Source organism: Erythrolamprus reginae, chromosome 3, assembly GCF_031021105.1.
Source record: "Erythrolamprus reginae isolate rEryReg1 chromosome 3, rEryReg1.hap1, whole genome shotgun sequence".
NCBI lineage: Eukaryota > Metazoa > Chordata > Lepidosauria > Squamata > Dipsadidae > Erythrolamprus > Erythrolamprus reginae.
The window spans coordinates 5,750,523-5,769,648 of record NC_091952.1 but is presented as its reverse complement, the minus strand read 5'-3'; the positions used below and the strand labels follow the sequence as shown (position 1 = coordinate 5,769,648).

The 19,126-nt window shown below is 44.8% G+C and overlaps 1 protein-coding gene across 1 annotated transcript in view; it reads left to right on the top strand.

Moving 5' to 3' along the window:
• Positions 1-6,144: 6,144 nt before the first annotated feature.
• HELZ2 (helicase with zinc finger 2) overlaps positions 6,145-19,126 on the top strand; it is a 102,892-nt gene continuing 89,910 nt past the window's right edge. The window contains exon 1 of the mRNA XM_070744419.1: positions 6,145-6,188. The gene's annotated coding sequence lies outside the window, so the exon portion shown is untranslated. The remainder of the gene's footprint in view (positions 6,189-19,126) is intronic.

Genomic DNA, 19,126 nt, shown 5'->3' with positions numbered 1-19,126 from the left:
TGGTCACCACACTTCAAAAGAGACATTGAAACTCTGGAGAAGGTGCAAAAAAGAGCAACCAAGATGATTAAGGGATTGGAAACCAAGACTTACGAAGAGAGACTGAGGGAACTGGGCATGGACAGCCCAGAGAAAAGGAGGCCCGGAGCGGACATGATAGCAGTCTACAAGTATACGAGGTTATGTCACAGAGAGGAGGGGATCACTTTATTCTCCAGGGCAACAGCTGGAAGCTGATCAAGGAGAGATTCAACATGGAGATAAGGAGGAACTTCCTGACGGTCAGAGCGATCAACCAATGGAACAACCTACCAGCGGACGTTGTGAACTCCAACACTCTGGACATTTTAAAGAGGAAATTGGACTGCCATTTGGCTAGGATGCTATAGGGTTCCTGCTTAGGCAGGGGGTTGGACTCGATGGCCTTCATGGTCCCTTTATACTCACCTCAACTCAATCAATCAATCAATCAATCAATCAATAAAAGCCAGTTTGTTGTGGTGGTTTGTTTGTTTTATTTATTTATTACTGTGACTTGTATGCCGCCCAACTCCATATGGACTTGAGTGGCTAACAGCAATGTAAACTATAAAAACAATTATAAAACCCTTAATTCACAAACATTCATCCATTCAACAATATAAAAACAACAATTAAAAATAGCAACACAGCTACAAATGTTCATCCATATGGCCGGGATGAGATGGAGCCATTCACCGTCTCCAGGCCTGCTGGAAAAGCCATGTTTTTATGGCCTTCCAGAAAGCCAGGCGGGTGGGGATCATGCGGATCTCACGGGGGAGTTGGTTCCACGCAACCAGAGCCACCACAGAGAAGGCCCTCTCGCGTGGTCCCGCTAGCTGACACTGTCTGGCTGAAAGAATCCTGAGAAGGCCAATCCTGTGGGACCTAACCGGCTGTTGGGAGGCATGAGGTTAAGGTAAAAGACTAGAAACTAGGTGATGGTGAGTTCTAGTTCCACCTGTAAGGAAAACTACAACAGGGACCTGCAATTTCGTTGATGCTGTACTCTTTGCATGCCCTTTTAGCCAGTAAGGTTTGGGGGGGGGGGGCTGGGATAGGCTCGATATTCACATTAATTTACCTGATGCAAGTCTAAAGGAAAATTATACTCAGCCTGTGCATCTGATGAAATGGCAGCGGGCATGAGGGTCTTAGTCTCTGGTTCCTCTTTTCCCGTAACATAGTTCCTTATATTTCTGGATGAGAGGAGTTGGGGCTGTGGGAAATGGGGAACTGCATAGTAATGGCATGTACGGAAAGAGAGATGTTGATTGTCTGACTGGTACTCCTTGCAACACGATGAATGTAAGCGCTTTGTGTTTTATTAATTAATTAATTAATTAATTAATTAATTAATTAATCAGATTTGTATGCTGCCCCTCTCCGCAGACTCGGGGCGGCTCACAGCAATAATAATACAATGTAAACAAATCTAATATTTAAGTTAATTTAAAACCCCAATTTAGAAACCAATGTACATACTAGCATACCATGCATAGATTTATATAAGCCTAGGGGGAGGGAAAGTATCAATTCCCCCATGCTTGATGACAGAGGTGGATTTTAAGGAGCTTATGAAAGGCTGGGAGGATGGGGGCAACTCTGATATCTGGGGGGAGTTGGTTCCAAATGGTCGGGGGCCGCCACAGAGAAGGCTCTTCCCCTGGGTCCCACCAAACGATATTGTTTAGTTGACGGGACCCGGAGAAGGCCAACTCTGTGGGACCTAACTGGTCACTGGGATTCGTTTTAATTCTGAATTCTAATAAATCTTTGGATTCTAAAGTGAGATATTTTGTTTTCTTTTCAGTTTCTACAAAGTGAGATACTGTATTTTCTTTTCTTTTCAGTTTCTACAAAGCTAGTAATCAGGCTTTTCCTGAGACACTTTAGCCATGAAAGCCAGCTGGGTGACTTTGGGCCAATCACCAGGAGACAGTAAGTTCTAGTCCCGCCTTAAACATGAAAAATGGCTGGGTGACTTTGGGCCAATCACCAGGAGACAGTGAGTTCTAGCCCCGCCTTAAACATGAAACACAAGTGAATTTAGGCCAATCACCAGGAGACAGTGAGTTCTAGTCCACTTTAAAAATGAAAAATGGCTGAGTGACTTTGGGCCAATGACCAGGAGACAGTGACTTCTAGCCCCGCCTTAAACATGAAACACAGTTGGGTGACTTTGGCCCAATCACTGGGAGACTCTGAATTCTAGTCTCTCTTTAGTCATGAAAGCCAGATTTTGGGCAGTCCTGCTCTCTTAGCCCCAACTCAACTCAACACAACAACACAAGGGTTGTTGCGGAGACAATAGGAGGGAGGGGTATTAGGTTCTCTAGAACCTACGGTAATACCCCTCGAGTTATTTATTAAAACAATAAATACCGTGAGTTATTTTAAAAGTTGAGTTATTTATAAAAACAAAAAAGATGGGATAGAAAATAAATAAATCTGAAATTCTTTGTAAAATTGCCTGCCCTGAGTGACTCAGAGAAAAACAACTATGATGAATAGAAACCGATCTAAGTTGTGGGGTTTTCCCCTTGCTAGAGGGAAAATGAAAACAAAATTAGAAAGAAAATCCATCCAGGGAATTGTGAAAGATATTTAAACGTTTGTGATCTCAAGTTAATAATCAGTTGTAATTTTTTTTAGAAATCTCCTTAAACAACCAAGTCAGGAAACAACCGTTTGATCCCATAGCCTCTCCTTTGAAAAAAAGAAAAATTGTTGCGTGTTTAATCTTGGGGTGGTGGTGTTGGTTTCCTCGCCTCTTTGTCTGAATTGCCATAAGTGGCTTCTTCGAAAACAGTACGAAGGTTCTGCCTTAAAAATCGCTAGTTTTCATTTAAGCTAGTTAATCAACTTGTGTCCATGTAACTTTGTGTTTGAGTTGCCAAAGTTTGACATTGATCCCCTCTGATGGAGTTAATTGCAACCAGTCATTGCAGGATGCTAAGATGTTATTTATTATTATTATTTATTAGACTTGTATGCCACCCTTCTCCGAGGACTTGGGGCGGTTCACAAAATACAGTACAATAATATGCATACAAATCTAATAGTTAAAGTTCTAAACTAAAATCCCCTTATATTTAAAAAACAATCAATTAACTCAATCACATCCACACATAACATTTCATGGTCAGAAAGAAGGGGGGGGGTATGCTCTAACTGCCCCAGGCCTGGTGACATAGATGGGTCTTAAGGCTTTTGCGAAAGGCGAGGAGGGTGGGGGCAGTGCAAATCTCTGGGGGGAGATGATTCCAGAGGGCCGGGGCCCTCACAGAGAAGGCTCTTTCCCTAGGTCCCGCCAGACGACGTTGTCTAGTCGATGGAACCTGGAGAAGACAACTCTGTGGGATCTAATTGGCTGCTGGATTTGTACGGCTGTTGGACTCCATTCACAGCGTTCATTGCTTTTATATCATTTTTCCAAGCAGCAAAAGGTAACAAAGAGCAACAGCATTTTTATTGAGGCATTCTCCTTGCCAATCCTTAAGAACATCCTGTTGATACAACCTAGATGAGATCACGTACCAACTAGGGATAGTATCCTACATCATCCTGGCAATGTGAACTGGGTGGGATCGTGTAGATATGTGAGACCTGCTTGAGGTGGTAGGCAGTTTGCTGCATACAACCTCCACATGGCCTCTATCTCTGCATCCATCCAGAAATACTGTATAAGCTGAGTTCACGTGTCAGTTTAATGAGAATCCTCCAATCCTTGTGTTCTTTAAACCATGGTTTATTACTTTGCTTGTGGATCTAGCTAATCATGGCTTATTCAACAAACTATGATTAATATCTAAATTATTGCAATGTACGAATGCAGGAATTTATTCCTTCAATGCCAAAGTGTTAAGGAGTTTGTGTGGTGGGTTTAAATAGAACTGGAGCTACTTAGCTTCAAACTTACTAGGTGACTGTAGGCAAGTGACTTTCATTCATCCCAGCCGACCTGGCAGGGTTGTTGGGGAACAAATGTGAAAAGAGATCCCCATATGTTTGTAGCGATTCTCAGACATCCAAGTCATGTTTTTGTCCCAAAGGGGCCTTTTTCAAAAAGCAACTATATTTTCTTGCTTTTGTTTTGTTTTTCTTTGAAAAAGTTTAGCTTCCCATCCAAGAAACAATTTCAGGTTGTCCTCCACTTACAACAGTTCACTTAGTGACCGTTCAAAGTTACAACATCACCAAAAAAGTGACTTATGACCATTTGTCACATTTATGACCATTGCAGCATCCCCAGGCTCAGGTGATCAATATTCAGATAATTATTATTATTTATTATTTATTGGATTTGTATGCCGCCCCTCTCCGCAGAGATGCTTGGCAATTGGCGTGTACGTATGACAGCTGCACTTCCTGGGATCATGTGATCCCCTTTTTACGACTTCTGACAAGCAAAGTCGATGGGGAAGCCAGATTCCATTAACAACCGCGTTACTAACTGAACAACTGCAGTGGTTCCCTTAAGAACTGTGGCAGGAAAGGTTGTAAAATGGGACAAAACTCACTTAACAATGGTCTCAACTAGCAGAACAGGAATTTTTGGCAAAATTATGGTCATAAATCGAGGACTACTTGTATTACATTTCTGGTTATATTCAGAGATTTCAGCTTTCTAGTGTAAACAAACGCGAGAATACAGCATTCACTCTTAGGTGCAGAAGTTGCTGAAACATCCAAAACAGCTAATGCACAAAGTTGTGGCGATCTAAGGTGTTTCATAACATTAGTCTGAATTGGGCAACAGACGGAAATTCCGTGAGCTAATCAAACAACAAAACAAACAAACCATCAAAACGGAAACTGCATAAAAAACAAACCACCAGCAGAAATGGAAACAGAAATTCACCTCCCCCCCTACACACACAAAACCAACATTGCTAGGAAGAAAGAAAAGGGACACCAAAAATCTTATTTTGTAAACAGTTGTGTGAAAACTGATCTACCCACTTAGGGAGGCCTGTCGCAATGAAACGAGGCGAAAGGTTTGTTGTGCGCGTAGACAGGTAGAACGCCACCTGCAACCACAATTCAGCCCAATGCTGTGAAGCCAGGTCATTGGTTAATAATAATAATAATTTATTAGATTTGTATGCCACCCTCTCCGAAGACTTGGGGTGGCTAAATCAGCTTTGCCCCGTTCTATGACATTTTCTGCCACAGTTGTTAAACAAATCTTGTTAAGTGAAGCATGCAGGCTACTTCAGCTAACTGCTAGCTGTAGTTCAGCAGTTCAAATCTCACTACTGGCACAAGGTTGACTCAGCCTTCCATCCTTCCCAGGTGGGTCAAAGGACCCAGATTGTTGGGGGCAAGAGGCTGAGTCTAAACCACTTAGAGAGGGCTGGAAAAAGCACTATGAAGCGGTATACAGGTCTAAATGCTATTGCTATTCCTTTCTGGACCCTTGGAGGATTCTTTGGGGAGGAGGCATGGCAGTTGGGGAGGGGTCAATGATTGAGGATCTGGGTCTCGCTGGGCCAAATGAAGCGGGGGAGAGACAGGTGGCTGGCCTTCCTTCCTCGCTCACCACTTTGGATCCTTTGGAGGGGGTAAGAGGAAAGGGGGGTTTTTTTGGGGGGGGGGGGCGCAGCCAGGCTGCCACTATAGTAGATCCAAGCAGAACAAGGGGGCAAAAGAGCAGCCCCTCCCTCCTCCCGCTCTTCCTCCTCCTCCTGGGTCTTTTCCTTCTTTGCGCACCGCTTGGGGGAATCTTTGGGGAGGGGGCGGAGGGGGGGAGATGCTGGAGGTGGGGGGGTCGCAGATCCGGTTGGGCCAAGCGCGGGGCGAGGGGAGCAAGCGACTGCCCCCTCCCCCTCCCTTCCTCGCGCACCGCTTTCCACCTCCGGGGGTCCTGGTGGGGTGGGGCGGGGGGGCGCTGCGGAGGCCGGCCGGGCGAAGCAGGGAGGCGGGCAGAGCCGGGCCGGCTGCCCCTCCCATCACTCCTCCTCCTCCTCCTCCCGGCTTGGAGCGGCGCCTGATGTAATTTCCGAGCAAAGCCGCGCGCGCCCAGGCCCCGAAAACGAAACCGGGGCCGCCTCTCTCCAAAAGAGGCGCATTGGCGGGGCGGCGCTGCAAGCCATTCGCCAGTCGGGCGGGTTCCGCTCCGCATCGCTCACCTGGCGCGTCCGATCCGGAGGAGCCCAGCCGGGGTAAGGAAGCGGCGCTCGTCCTCCGCCGGGTCTTTTCCCCTCGAAGCCCGGGAGAAGAAGGCAGGAGCCGCCTTCTCTGGCTTTGCGCGCGCCTGGCTTCTCTTAAGCCGCCGGGAAAGTTGGGAAGAGGCGCCCAGTTGGCAAAAAAGGGGAAGGGGCGATGGGTGGTGGTGGAAGAGGGGCGGGGGTGGGCTCCGATCTGACCCCCTTCTCCTCTCCCACGTGGACGGATTGGGCGATCGAGGTCGGAGTGGGGGGGCTTGGCATGCGCCTCGGGATGGGGGGTGGGTGTCTTGCCGGAGGGGGAAGCAGGGGGACCCCAGACCCACTTAGATCCAGAGGAGCTTAAAAGAACCGAGCGATCCAGGATGCTTTGGGGAGAGAGGGGGTGATGGGGGTGGGAAGGTGAGATCTCTTAAAAGATCCGGGCGATCGCCGCCGCCCTGCTGCCCTGGGGGGAACTACAGTTCCCATCAGCCCCAGCTGGCACGGGCACGGAGGAGGGGGAGACACTAGCAGCGATGGCGGAGGGGGTGGGGGGAATCTCTCGATGGCGGGGAGGGGGTCATTTAAAAGGCTTGGATGGGCAGGAAGGAAAGGAAAGTACGCTTCAAAGCATCTTTAGCGAAGGGCCGGGAGCGGCAGACGGAGTGAGGTTAGCACCTCCCAACACGCCCCCCCCCCCCGCGCGGAGTTTTGCAATTTCGGGCTGAAACTTCCTCCCTTGGGGGGTTTTCGCCCACTTTGGGGGCATCCCTGGGAAGAGGCGCGCGGGGCGCTTCTGCCACCCGAGGAAGACGCGTTTCTCTACCGGCTGGAGGTCTCGGAGGAAACCCCCCTCCCAAATATCTGCTTCATCCTTGGGTCGGACTACAAGTCCCATTTCTCCCTGCCAGCCGGACAAGCTGGGGCAGCAGCAGCCACCGCGCTGGGATGTCTATACCTGTGGAATTTCCATCTCCATGGAAAGTGGGGAGCAGTTTGGGCTGGGGGTGACTTTTTTGGGAGGAGGTGGTTGAGTTGAAACAAGGCACCCCAAAACGTGGGATGGTCCCAGAGCATGTGAAGAATCCAAGGCTGGAAGAGACCTTGGAGGTCTCCTAGTCTATCCCCTGCCCACACGCTTGGGACAACTTTTTTTGTCTCTTTGTATCTTGCCTTTATTATTTTTACAAATAACTCATGGCAGGGAACTTCTCCAATATATCTTCCTTCTGCTATTTCCCCTCTCAACAACCCTCTGAGATAAGCTGGGCTGAGATAGAGAGACTGGCCCAAAGTCTACCCAACTGGATTTCATACTTAAGGGTAGGACTGGAAGCAATGGAAACTGCAGTTTCATGTTTCCAAATGTAAAATAATGCACTTGGGGAAGAGGACTCCTCAATCTGAGTATTGTATTGGCAGTTCTGTGTTAGCAAAAACTTCAGAAGGATTTAAGGGTCATGATTTCTGACAGTCTCCCAATGGGTGAACAGTGTGGTCGGGCGGTAGGGAAAGCGAGTAGAATATTTGGCTGCATAGCTAGAGGTATAACAAGCAGGAAGAGGGAGATTGTGATCCCGCTGTATAGAGTGCTGGTGAGACCACCTTTGGAATAATGCTGTGTTCAGTTCTGGAGACCTCACCTACAAAAAGATATTGATAAAATTGAACAGGTCCAAAGACAGGCTACAAAAATGGTGGAAGGTCTTTAGCATAGAACGTATCAGGAAAGACTTAATGAACTCAATCTGTATAGTCTGGAGGACAGAAGGGAAAGGGGGGACATGACCGAAACATTTAAATATGTTCAAGGGTTAAATAAGGTTCAGGAGGGAAGTGTTTTTAATAGAAAAATGAACACAAGAACAAGGGGGCACAATCTGAGGTGAGTTGGGGGAAAGATCAGAAGCAACATAAGGAAATATTATTAGTAGATGCTTGGAACAAACTTCCAGCAGACGTGGTTGGTAAATCCACAGGAACTGAATTTAAACATGCCTGGGATAAACATCTATCCATCCTAAGATAAAATACAGGAAATAGTGTAAGGTCAGACTAGATGGACCATGAGGTCTTTTTCTGCCGTCAGTCTTCTATGTTTCTATGACTCCTTGTGTTTCTCAGTCTCCTTGTTATTGGTACCAAGTCACCCAGATTTTGTGGCTAAAGAGGAACTACAGTTCAGTGTCTTGGTGATTGACCAAAGTCACCCAGTCAGCTTTCGTGGTTAAGGCAGGATTTGAACTCAGTTGTCTCCTAGCTTGATGCCTTGACCTTTAGGCCAGACTTCCTGCTTTCTCTCTCTAGGTCTTCTCTGTGTGCCTGGCATGGGGCTATCATTTTTCAGCCTGTTCTCCTGGAATTTAATCTCCTCTGAAGACTCCCAAGGCCTTTATGTGGGAAGAGGAGCATTTGAATTGCGCATTTCCTTTTGCCAAGCCAAAGGTCCAGCACAGAGAGATAAGGAAGGGGCTTTAAGCCTTAGGCTAAACCATAATGGGATTAGCAGAATGCAAGCCCAGCCAATTGTTGTTTCTTCAATAAGCTAGTTTCCCCTTTCATGACTTAGTGGGGTGGGGTGGGCCAGCCCAGTCAGAACAGTAAAAAACAGAAGACATCTTCCCATGGCTGGTGCCCATAGCAGCTTTAATACTGGTGGTATTAACACAGGCACCTGGCTCAATTATAATAACACCAAGAGGGATCTTGGAGTTCTAGTGGACAACCAATTAAACGTGAGCTAGCGTTGTGTTGTGGCTGCCCAAATGGCCAACATAGTTCTAGGCTAACAAAGGGATAGAATCAAGATCACTTGAAGTGTTAATACCACTTTATAAGGTATTGGTAAGGCCACAGTTGGGATACTGCATCCAGTTTTGGTCACCACATTGAAGCAGTTTCCACCAGAAGTTGTGGGGAATCATTGGAGATTTTAAAGAAGAGATTCGACAGCTGCTAGAAACATAGAAGATTGAAAGCAGAAAAAGACTTGTGGTCCATCTAATCTGCCCTTATAATATTTCCTGTGTTTTATCTTAGGATGGATTTATGTTTATCCCAAGAATGTTTAAATTCAGTTACTGTGGATTTACCAACCAGGTCTGCTGGAAGTTTGTTCCAAGCCTCTACTACTCTTTCAGTAAAATAATATTTTCTCACGTTGCTTCTGATCTTTCCCCCAACGAAAGATTTGACCGCTCTTTGTCTGAAATGTACTGGTGTCTCCTGTAAGAAGGGAGCGGAGTTTGCAGAGTGGTGGTAGTGGAAGAGGAGGAGGAGGACTGTAGGCCCGTTCGTTGTTTTCTTGTAGACATTTCATTATCCAACTAGGTAACATCATCAGTTTTAGATGGGAGTGAAATTTGCTCTCTGTGACTTGTCCAGTCAGTGTTGGTGGAAATGGTGTTTGGTTCCTTAATTAGACTGTTTATTGTTTGTTAGAGAAACAATAGCATGGTAGTTCCTTCATTGGTGTATTCTTGTTCCTTGCCCTAATGTTATTGTTGGTCTTAATCTCATCTCATCTGAATCGGATGGATGAGGAAGTGTTTTGGTCCTTTTGTTTCCTTTTTGGCTTTCTGATGGTCTCTTTTGAATGGTATATGTAGATGTTTATGTGCTTCTTGATGGCCAATTTGTCTGAAGGCCAAACTTCCAGGAATTCTCTAACATTTTTTGGACCTGGCTAAGTCTAGGATATTCACCATTTCCCAGTTGAAACTACTCTGTTTTTGCAATTAGAGTAGAATAGAATAACAGAGTTGAAAGGGACCTCGGAGGCCTTCTAATCCCACCCCTTGCTTAGGCAGGAAGCCCTACACCACTTCAGACAAATGATTAACCGACATCTTCTTAAAAACTTCCAATGTTGGAGCATTTACAACCTCTGGAGGCAAGCTGTTCCACTGGTTAATTGTTCTCTCGGGAAATTTCTCCTTAGTTCTAAGTTACTTCTCTCCTTGTTTAATTTCCATCCATTGCTTCTAGTCCTGCCTTCAGATGCTTTGGAGAATAGTTTATTTATTTATTATTAGAGTTGAAAGGGACCTTGCACGTCATCAAGTCCAACCCCCTGCTCGGGCAGGAAACCCTACACCACCCCAGCCAGATGGCAGTCCAATTTCCTTTTGAATGTGTCAAGTGATGGGGCGTTCACAACCTCCGCTGGTAGGTCGTTCCAATGGTTGAACATTCTCATCGTCAGAAAGTTCTTCCTTATTTCCAGGTTGAATTTCTCCTTGGTCAGTTTCCATCCATTGCTCCTGATCTGGCCCTCTGGTGCCCTGGAAAATAGTGTGATCCCCCTCCTCTCTGTGGTAACTCCTTAAATATCTGTATACTGCTATCATGTCCCCCCCTGGTCCTCCTTTTCTCTAAGCCAGTGATGGTGAACTTTTTCCTTTAGGTGTCGAAAGAGTGTGCACATGCGCTATCGCGCATGCGTGAGTGCCCACACCAATAAGTCAATGGGTGGGGAGGGCAAAAACAGCTTCCCCCACCACCCAGAGGCCCTCTGGAGGCTGGAAACAGCCTGCTTCCCAACTTCTGGTGGGTCCAGTAGACTTGTGTTTCGCCCTCTTCAGGCTCCAAAGGCTTCCTTGGAGACGGAGAGGCCCCATCCCCCTGGAGGCTCTCTGGGAGCCAAAAACACCCTCTCAGAGCCATTTTGTGAGCCAAAAATCAGCTGCCTGGCACACACATGCCTGTTGGAGTTTAGCTTTGGCAACGGCTTGCGGGCCAGCAGATATGGCTCCGCACGCCACCTGTGGCACCTGTGCCATAGGTTCGCCATTACTGCGCTAGACTATCCATGCCCAGTTCCAGCAACCTTTCTTCACATGTCTTGGTTTCCAGTCCCCTTATTATTCTGGTTGCTCTTTTCTGTGCTTTCTCTAGAGTTTCAATGTCCAATGTTAAATGTTCAAGTTTGACTCCCTCTTCTTTTTGGCAACACCTGAGATATGGGGTTGCTATCATGTCTCCCCTAGTCCTTTTCATTAAACTAGCCAGACCCAGTTCCTGCAACCGTTCTTCATATGTTTTGGCAGTTCTGTGTTAGCAAAAACTTCAGAAGAGAAGGATTTAGGGGTAGTGATTTCTGACAGTCTCAAAATGGGTGAGCAGTGTGGTCGGGCAGTAGGAAAAGCAGGTAGGATGCTTGGCTGCATAGCTAGAGGTATAACAAGCAGGAAGAGGGAGATTGTGATCCCCTTATATAGAGCGCTGGTGAGACCACATTTGGAATACTGTGTTCAGTTCTGGAGACCTCACCTACAAAAAGATATTGACAAAATTGAATGAGTCCAAAGACGGGCTACAAGAATGGTGGAAGGTCATAAGCATAAAACGTATCAGGAAAGACTTAATGAACTCAATCTGTATAGTCTGGAAGACAGAAGGGAAACGGGGGACATGATCGAAACATTTAAATATGTTAAAGAGTTCAATAAGGTTCAGGAGGGAAGTGTTTTTAATAGGAAAGTGAACACAAGAACAAGGGGACACAATCTGAAGTTAGTTGGGGGAAAGATCAAAAGCAACGTGAGAAAATATTATTTCACTGAAAGAGTAGTAGATCCTTGGAACAAACTTCCAGCAGACGTGGTTGGTAAATCCACAGTAACTGAATTTAAACATGTCTGGGATAAACATATATCCATTGTAAGATAGAATACAGGAAATAGTATAGGGGCAGACTAGATGGACCATGAGGTCTTTTTCTGCCGTCAGTCTTCTATGTTTCTATGTTTAAGCCTTCAGTCCCCTAATCTTCTTTGTTGCTCTTCTCTGCTCTGTTTCTAGAGTCTCAACATCCTTTTTACATCATGGCAACCAAAACTGAATGCAGTATTCTAAGTGTGGCTTTACCAAGGCCTTATAAAGTGGTAGTAACACTTCACATGATCTTGGTTCTATCCCTCTGTTAAAGCAGTCTAGAACTGTGTTGGCTTTTTTGGCAGCTGCTGCACATGGCTGGCTCCTATTTCAATGGTTGTCCACTAGGACTCCAAGGTCCCTTTCACAATTACTACTGGTGAGCAATGTATCACATATACTATACCTGTGCATTTTGTTTTTCTTGCCTAAATGTAGAACATTTTCCTATTTTGACTATTAAATTTCATTTTGTTAGGTAGTGCCCAATGTTCAAGTCTGTCAAGATCCTTCTATATTTTAATCTATCTTCTGGCGAGTTGGCTACTCCTGTAGGTGTCATCTGCACATTGGATGAGTTCCCCATCTATCTCTTCGTCCAAGTCATTGATGAAAATATTGAAGAGTCCTGGGCCTAAAACAGAGCCTTGGGGTACTCCACTGCATACATCTCTCCATGTAGATGTGGTTTCCATTGAGCACTACACATTGAGTGCGGTTGGTCAGCCAGTTTCGAATTTATTTATTTATTTATTTATTAAATTTGTATGCCGCCCCTCGTAGACTCGTAGCAAGCTGTATTTTTGAGGATTTCTTTTATTATTGAACAACAGCAGTGTTCTCAGTTAATCTAAAATGTTAATAAACCTCAAATCTGAATCTTTAAAAAAGTAAATGTGAGATTATGCTTTTTCTTAGGAGAATAGTTGTGTGGGCAATTATTAGTGTGCAGAATTATTATGCCACTAAATGGAAAACAAAACAGACACCACATCCTCCGAGACACCGTTCAGAGCGGTGTACTGGTTTCCTTCACCAAAAATCTCCTGTTTAAGAAGGACCCAGAAGTCCCCAGTAGGGTTTAGGTCAGGTGAGGAAGGGGCAGTGTGTCATTATTCTTTCATCTTTAAAGTCTTTATTGGCTAGCTGCGAAGTGTTCTTCAATACTGGATCACTGCTTGGCGGAAGTGTCTTCTACAAACTGGTAGTAGGGTTGGGAGTTGATCTGGAGTCCACCTTCAACCTGAAAAGGTCAAACTACCCCGCCTTCAATAATACCAGCCCATAGAGTGCAGTATTGCAGGCCACTAGAGCTGACTGCTAGATCTGCAGGTCAGCAGTTCAAATCTCATCACCGGCTCAAGGTTGACTCAGCCTTCCATCCTTCTGAGGTGGGTAAAATGAGGACCCGGATTGTGGGGGCAATAGGCTGGCTCTGTTAAAAAGTGCTATTGCTAACATGTTGTAAGGCACCCTGAGTCTAAGGAAAAGGGCCGCATTAAAAAATTGAATAAAATTAATAAATAAATACCAGTACTCCACCTCCACTTGGCTGGCATCTGATTCGACCTCCACCTTGCTGGCACCTGTGGCCATTACTGATCCAGCCACTAGCCTATCCATCTGGTCTGTTAAGGATCACTCTCCCCTCGTCAGTCCATAAAACCTTTGCAAAATCTGTCTTCAGATATTTCTTGGCTCAGTCTTGTCGTTAAAACGTGTGTGTCTTATTCAGTAGTTGTAGGATTTTAATCTTTACCTTGGCCATGTCTCTCAGCACTGAACACCTGGTACTTCTGAGCACTCCAGATAGGTTGCAGTTCTGACCTATGACAGCACTGGAGGATAATGGGTCCTTGGTAGCTTCATGTTGGATTCTTCTCAAATCTTTGGCGGTTAAGGTGCGCTTTTGTCTCTCAACATGTTTCTTCTGACACTGTTGACACGTATTGGTGTTCATGGATGTACTACATACGCCTAAAAATGATCTCAAAGTGTGATCTTCTTACAGAATACAGTTGGAAGGCAACACCATGCTCAAACAAGGGACTCTGTACCATTTATTTATTTATTTATTTATTTGTTTGTTTGTTTTGTCCAATACACAATAATACACAATGAAGGTAATAGAGGACACCTTCGAGGAAATAGAATTAGAGAAAGAATAGAAGAGAGAGTATAGCAGGGGTCCCCAAACTTTTTACACAGGGGGCCAGTTCACTGTCCCTCAGACTGTTGGAGGGCCGGACTATAAAAAAAAACTATGAACAAATCCCTATGCACACTACACATACCTTGTTTTAAAGTAAAAAACAAAATGGGAACGTACTATTTAGAGGGGGGAGAAGATCTGAAATTCATATATGTTTATGTTTTGTTTTTAATTTTCTTTTCTTAACATCTGATTGGATATACAAGGTTTTCTTGGCTTATGAAAAATGTCTAAAGAAAGAAGGAAGCACTTTGGCATAATGGTTAATAAGTTAGAAATATAATTGGTGTTGCACTTTTTGAAGGAACATTAAGGAGGGAATTTAATTAAAAGAAAATGAATGTAACTGGATGACAAAATTAGAAAAAAAACCCTTTTGCAACTTTTTTGATGATTGATATTAGTTACTAACAAAATACCACATTTTATTCATGGAAAATTAGATGGTACACTGTGTTGTTTGAATGTTATGTTGAGAGAAAAATTTAAAAAAATTAACCCCACCCCCAAAACAGTCCTTCCTTCCTCTGTCCCTCCATTTCATCCTTCCTTCCTTCCTTCCTTCCTTCCTTCCTTCCTTCCTTCCTTCCTTCCTTCCTTCCTTCCTTCCTTTCTTTCTTCCTTGTTCCCTCCATTTCTCCTTCTTTCCTTCCTTCCCTCCTTCATTCCTCTCCACTTCTCCTTCCCTCCCTCTCTTTCCCTTTTCTTTCTTTCTCTCTCTTTTCCCTGTGCTCTTGTCACTCACTGTCGGGCTGGATAAATGGCCTCAGTGGGCCGCATGTGGCCCGCGGGCCGTAGTTTGGGGACCACTGGAGTATAGGATAAAATAATCAATGAGAGAATAGAAGAAAGATATATGGATAGAAGAGAAGATATATGGGATATAGGAGAGACAATAGGACAGGGGTCGGAAGGCACTCTAGTGCACTTATGCACGCCCCTTACTGACCTCTTAGGAGTCTGGAGAGGTCAACCGTGGATAGTCTAAGGGTAAAATGTTAGGGGTTAGGGGATGATACTACGGAGTCCGGTAATGAGTTCCACGCTTCAACAACTCTATTACTAAAGTCGTATTTTTTACAGTCAAGTTTGGAGCGGTTAATATTGAGCTTGAATCTGTTATGTGCTCTTGTGTTGTTGTGGTTGAAGCTGAAGTAGTCGTTGACAGGCAGGACATTGCAGCATATGATCTTGTGGGCAAGTGTCAAGTGTCTGTCCAATATCTTCTTAAAAGCCTCCAATAATAGGAAAAAAACTACAACTTCTGGAGGGAAGCTGTTCCACTGGTTAATTATTCCCACTCTTGGGAAGTTTCTCCTTAACTCCAGGTTGTTTCTTTGATTAGTCTCTATCTGTTGATTCTTGTCCTGCCCTCTGCTGCTTTGGAGAAAAGCTTTGGAGAATACCTCTTCTTTGTGGCAGCCCCTCAAATATTGGAATATTGCTATCATGTCTCCCCTGGTCTTCACTAGACTAACCATGCATTCTTCATATGTTTTAGTCTGCAGGCTTTTAATCATCTTAGTTGCTATTCTCAACACTTTTTCCAAACTCTCAACTTCTCTCTTTGAAATGTGGTAACCAAATTATAAGCAAATGAGCTCAGTATACTTCTTGTGCCTGATTTATTTCTATCCTGTTTTTTTATTATTTTTACAATTAATTCAAGGTGGCAAACATAGCCAGCACTTTCCCTATCCTATTTACTCCCGACAACAACCTTCTGAGGTGGGTTTAGATGAGAGATCTTTCTACTATAGAATAGAATAGAATAGAACAGAATAGAATTCTTTATTGGCCAAGCGTGATTGGACACACAAGGAATTTGTCTTTGGTGCAGATGCTCTCAGTGTACATAAAAGAAAATATAGATTTGTCAAGAAACGTGGTACAACACTTAATTATTGTCATAGGGGTCAAATAAGCAAGAAAGAAACAATATTAATAAAAATCTTAGGATACAAACAAGTTACAGTCATACAGTCCTAAGTGGGAGGAAAAGGATGATAGGAATGATGAGAAAAAAACTAGTAGAATAGAAGTGCAGACTTAGTAAAAAGTCTGAAAGTGTTGAGAAAATTATTTGTTTAATAGAGTGATGGCGTTTGGGAAAAAACTGTTCTTGTGTCTAGTTGTCTTGGTGTGCAGTGCTCTGTAGTGACGTTTTGAGAGTTAGAGTTGAAACAGTTGGTGTCAAGGATGTGAGGGGTCCGGAAATATTTCCATCGCCCTCTTTTTACTTGACACCTTAACTAGAATTTGAATAGAATAGATTTGTATGCCGCCCCTCTCCGCTCCTTACTTCCCGTTCCGGGGAGGGGGCAGGGGGCAGGCATGGGAGACGGGATTCCCGGGGTGTCCAAAAGCTGGATCTAGATCAGAAACCGGGCACCCTCTGCTCCCTCTTGGCTGCAATTTCCCAGGACCAGAGTGTGGGGGGCCCACAAAAAGTGAGGCGCAGGACAGACCCAGCACTTTTTCCTCGGAGCTTTTGGCTGGTCTTCCCCGAAAGCAATTGACAACCGTGTGGTGTGACTGAGAGGCCTACCTTGTCAGGACGTTGTGGAAGGAAGTGACAGTCAGGAAGGAGCCAACATTGACACACGGGCTGTGGGAAGGGAACGGCGGACGGAACCCAGTTCTGAGGGATGTGTGTGTATGAAAGGGAGGGTCGATACCAGCCCTCCGGGGTCCTGAACTAGGCTGAGCTGCGGCTGCCTTTTGACAAGCCCTTTCCTCACTTTAGGGCATGGAAGAGAAGGGGGGGTACTCTTTGAAGGGTTCCCCTTTCCGTGGCTGAGCATTTCGCCTCCCCCCCCCATAGGCCCACTTTGAGGAAGGCAAGCACCTCCAAAGGTACTTTGGAAGTCTTCTAGTCCACTCCCCCACCCTCAGGTTTGCTATTTATTTACTTACTTACTTACTTACTTACTTACTTACTTACTTACTTACTTACTTACTTACTTACTTACTTACTTACTTACTTACTTACTTACTTACTTACTTACTTACTTACTTACTTACTTACTTACTTACTTTACTTACTTACTTATTTATTTTTAGAGTTGAAAGGGACCTTACAGGTCATCGGGTTCAACCCCCTGCCTGAGCAGGAAATCCTACAGCACCCCAGCCAAATGGCAGTCCAATCTCCTCTTGAAAGTGTCCAAAGTTGGGGAGTCCACAACCTCCGCTGGCAGGCCGTTCCAATGGTTGATCGCTCTCACTGTCAGGAAATTATTTCTTCTCTCCAGGTTGAATCTTTCCTTGGTCAGTTTCCAACCGTTGTTCCTGGACCGGCCCTCTGGTGCCCTGGAAAACAGTGTGTCCCCCTCCTCTCTGTGGCAACCCCTCAAGTACCTGTATACAGCTATCATGTCCCCCCTAGCCCTTCTTTTTACTAGACTATCCATGCTCAGTTCCATCAACCTTTCCTCGTATGATTTGATTTGATTTAATTTAATTTATTACATTTATAAGCCACCCTGCTCCTTTCAGAATCTGTAAACCCTATGCCAGTGATGGTGAAGCTTTTCTGGTTTGTGTGCCAAAAGGAGAGGTGTGGGGTGAGCTGGATCTAGTACCCACACGCATAATTCCATGCAGCCCCCCAAATGCGTGTGTGACATCCCCCCCCCCAGCAAGCAGGGAAAGGCTTTGATGATGATGATGATAGCAGTCTCATATTTATGATGGTTACAGTGTCCTGGGGTCAGGTGATCTTCTTTTGTGACCTTCTGATAAGCAAAGTCAATGGGGAAGCCAGATTCACTTAACAGCCACGTTACTAGTTTAACAACCACAGTGACCCACTTAACAACTGCAGCAAGAAAAGTCGTAAATTGGAGCAAAGCTCACTCAACAAATGTCTCACCAACAGAATAAATTCTGGGCTCAGTTCTGGCCGTAAATCAAGGACTTCCTGTAGTGACCTGCATTGTAAAGATGCAGAGTTTTTAAAGGTCAGAATAAAAGGGTTGGAAGGGACCTTGGAGGTCTTCTAGTCTAACCCACTGCTCAAGAAGAAAACACTTATACCAGTGATGACGAACTTATGGCATGGGTGGCACGTGGAGTCATATCTGCTGGTACGCAAACCGTTGCCCTAGCTCAGCTCCAATGTGCATGTGTGTGCCAGCCAGCTGATTTTTGGCTCACACAGAGGTTCTGGGAGGGTGTTTTTGGCTTCCACAGACCCTCTGGGAGGATGAGAGAGGGCGTTTTTACCCTCCCCTGGCTCTAAGGAAGCCTTTGGAGCCTGGGGAGGGTGAAACACAAGCCTACTGGGCCCATCAGAAATTGGGAAACAGGCCATTTCCAGCCTCCAGAGGGCCTCCAGTGGGCAGGGGAAGCTGTTTTTTCCCTCCCCAGGGATTAAATTATAGGTATGGGCACTCGTGCACACGCACACTATTTTGGCACCCAAATGAAAAAAGGTTCGCCATCCCTGCCTTATACCACTTCAGATAAATGGTTGTCAAGTCTCTTCTTAAAAACCTCCAGTGTTGGATGCACCCATAACCTTCCATTGATTGATCATTCTGTTTGAAGCTGAGAGGTTTTCTTTGATGTGTTAGAATTTGATAGGTTGGGTCTAGTTACTGGTTAGCTTTTTAAAAAGCTCTTGCAGGAAATCCTTGACTTCATTCATTTAGTGACTGTTCGAAGTTAGAGTGGCTCTGAAAAAAATGACTTGCAACTATTTTTCACACTTATGATCATTGCAATATTCCTCTGATCATATAGAAACATAGAAGATTGACTGCAGAAAAAGATCTCCTGGTCCATCTAGTCTGCCCTTATACTATTTCCTGTATTTTATCTTAGGATGGATTTATCTATGTTTATCCCAGGCATGTTTAAATTCAATGACTGTGGATTGACCAACCACGTCTGCTGGAAGTTTGTTCCAAGCATCTACTACTCTTTCAGTAAAATAATATTTCCTCATGTTGCTTCTGATCTTTCCCCCAACTCACCTCAGATTGTGCCCCCTTGTTTTTGGGTTCACTTTCCTATTAAAAACACTTCCCTCCTGAACCTTATTTAACCCTTTAACATATTTAAATGTTTCGACCATGTCCCC